At 41.9% G+C, this 3,151-nt stretch overlaps 1 protein-coding gene across 1 annotated transcript in view; it reads right to left on the reverse strand.

The window, feature by feature from the left end:
• The window catches only part of LOC104285986 (probable global transcription activator SNF2L2), a 44,498-nt gene that overhangs the window by 30,378 nt on the left and 10,969 nt on the right, over window positions 1-3,151 (reverse strand). The gene's annotated exons all lie outside the window — the stretch shown is intronic.

Genomic DNA, 3,151 nt, shown 5'->3' on the forward strand with positions numbered 1-3,151 from the left:
TATATAAACACAAAACTGGAAAAAAATTTGAACAGGTATAAAGATGACTTACAGTGAGTATAAAACTTACTCCCCCTTCTATTAATGATTATGTTACAGCAGTATATGTATATTTTCCTGGTGCAACTGTATATACATTAAAGGATGTGGTTGTACTTTTTTAACTACACCAGCAAAGATATTACTTTCATGTGTAGATAAGACTAAGTAAAGTAATAAGCAGAATTTTCAAGTTGTGTTTACACATAAATGAGTAAAAAAGGGTAGAACACTATAGCTCTTAATGAGGCAGCATATGTCCTCCAATTCTACTGAAAAAAAAAAGAAAAAGAAAAAGAGAACTAACTGTTCAAAGAACAACATGGGAAAACTTTTCATTTTCAGTTGCTTCTGAGGGACAAAGTACCTTCAGGTATCTGGAGAAACCTTTGTGACAGTATATTTTACCTTATGCCAGAAAGGGAATTGATGGGCAATGTCAATAGTGTATTTTCTAGTAATGAGATTATATAATCTGTTGTGTTTACAGATGCATTTTAAAAAATAAGTAATGTACTGGACTTTTATCTCAAGAAAAAAAATATATTTTAAGTGTCTGCCAAAGCTGAAAAGGTTTTTTCAGCATACTCAGTGATAGATTCAATGTTCCTTTATTGTAGACTTCAGCTCTTTGAAGAGAAACAAGTCAGCACCAATGTTAATCCAGATTGGTTTTCTCCTGGTTATAAAAAAAACTATGGAAATGGTATATGACTTCTCCAAATTTCTTCACTTCTATGTACTGTAACACAAAGCTCCCAGCTTGTGCCCAGGCAATCCACTGACCCACAGCCATGCTGGCTGAAGCAGGTGGTCAGACCTGAAGCTGCAAGGATTAAACAGTAAGGTTTACCCAGCCATGCCTAAGAGCAAATCAGGCAGGAGCTGTGAGCAACGAAGAGGAGTAAATGAGCTTGATTAGCAGTCAATATCAATGGCTTCTGAATCAATTGGACCCTCTTCTGTGCCACTTCAGGGATAGCAATACCTATGATGGGCATAGGATGAGAATGAATGATCATGTAATTCTCCTTCCACAAATAACAGTACAGTCTCCTTCTTTGAACAACTCCCAGTACATAGACAGAGCTAGGAAGAGCTGGTAGCTCTTGATGCTGCTCTTGGTGGGATTTCCAAGGTAATGACTCTCTGGAATCTCTCTTTTCTTCCCAGGAAGAGAAGCCATATACCACTCCCATGACTCAGACCAGGATTAACATCCATCTTTTATTCTCTGACTATACTGCCCCAAACAGAGCTTTTAAGAGTTCCTTTTAGTTAACACATGTATATCTAACAAGACTCCATAAGAATCAATATAAGTTTTTCATATAAATATGGGGTCTGCACATAGCAACAGGGAGAGAGAGAGAAGCAGAAGAAGAAAGGAAAGAAAGCCAGCAGGTCCAAACCCAAAACCAGAGACCTTGACTCCACAAAACTTAAGGACAGGTATAATTCTCCTCACTTTACTCATGAGAAAGTGAAGCTCTATCTCTCATGCACACTCTCTCATAGTCTTTCTTTCTCTTTTCCTGATGCTCTCAGACTTCTGTCTTTAATCAGTCATCCTGAGTTGCTTTAATTGGATAATCTTCCAGATTCTGGTGGGTGCCTTTTGTCAGAGGAATCCCACGGCATATAGCCTCTATTTGATGAAATTGAGAGTTGCTAAATTAACAAAGGACAAACCGAAGATGTGATTCATTGTTCATAGGAGAAACTATTTTTAAGGAACAAAATAGAGACCTGAAGGAGTTAATGGATGTTACAGCAGGACCCCTTTTGATCATCTACCAAAGGTCTTGGGAGTCTGGGTAGGTCCCTGCTGACTGGAAGCTAGCCAATGTTATTCCAATTTACAAGAAGGGCGTGAGGGAAGACTCAGGAAACTACAGACCTGTTAGTCTAACCTCAGTACCTGGAAAAATAATGGAGAAGATCATACTGGGTGCTACTGAAAGACATTTAAAGGACAATGCAATCATCAGGCACAGTCAACATGGGTTCACAAAGGAAAAGTCCTGTCTAACTCATTTGATATCCATCTACAATAAGGTCACCCTCCTAGTGGATGAAGGGAAGGAGGTGTATGTAGTTTTTCTGGATTTTAGTAAGGCTTTTGATGCTGCCTCTCACAGCATCCTTCTGGACAAGTTGTCCAACTGTAAAATCAACAGGTACACAGTGCGCTGCATGAAGAAATGGTGGAATGGCGGGACTCAAAGGGTTGTAGTGAATGGGGCTACATCTGGCTGGTGACTAGTCACCAGCGGTGTTCCTCAGGGCTCAATTCTAGGTCCAGTTCTGTTCAATATTTTTATAAATGTTCTAAATGCAGGAGTTGAGTGCACCATTAGCAAGTTTGATGATGATACTAAACTGGGAGGTGCTGTTGATTCTCTTGAGGGACGAGAGGCCTTGCAGAGGGATCTAGATAGATTGGAGCATTGGGCAATCATCAATCACATGAAATTTAACAAGAAAAAATGCTGGATTCTACACCTGGGAGGGAGTAACACTGGCACAAGTATAAATTGGGAGAGAACTGACTGGAGAGCAGCCCGACAGAAAGGAATGTGGGGGTGCTGGTCAACAGCAGGCTCAACATGAGTCAGCAGTGTGCCCTGGCAGCCAACAGGGCAAACCGCATCCTGGGGAGCATTAAACACAGAATAACCAGCTGCTCAGAAGAGGTGATTATCCGACTGTATTTAGCGTTGGTGCGACCTCACCTTGAGTACTGCGTGCAGTTCTGGGGCCCATGATTTAAAAAGGATGTTAAGGTACTCGAATGCATCCAGAGGAAGGCAACAAAGCTGGTGACAGGGCTGGAAGGCGTGTCCTATGAGGAGTGGCTAAGGACTCTGGGTGTGTCTAGTTTGGAGAAAAGGAGGCTGAGGGGTGACCTCATTGCTCTCTACAGCTTCCTGAGGAGGGGAAGTGGAGAGGGAGGTGCTGAGCTCTTCTCCCTGGTATCCAGTTACAGGACGCATGGGAATGGTTCAATGCTGCGCCAGGGGAGGTTTAGACTGGACATTAGGAAGTATTTCTTTACCGAGAGGGTGGTCAAACACTGGAACAGGCTTCCTAGAGAGGTGGTTGATGCCCC

This window comes from Charadrius vociferus, unplaced genomic scaffold, assembly GCF_000708025.1.
Source record: "Charadrius vociferus isolate BGI_N301 unplaced genomic scaffold, ASM70802v2 scaffold1025, whole genome shotgun sequence".
NCBI classification, from domain to species: Eukaryota; Metazoa; Chordata; class Aves; order Charadriiformes; family Charadriidae; genus Charadrius; species Charadrius vociferus.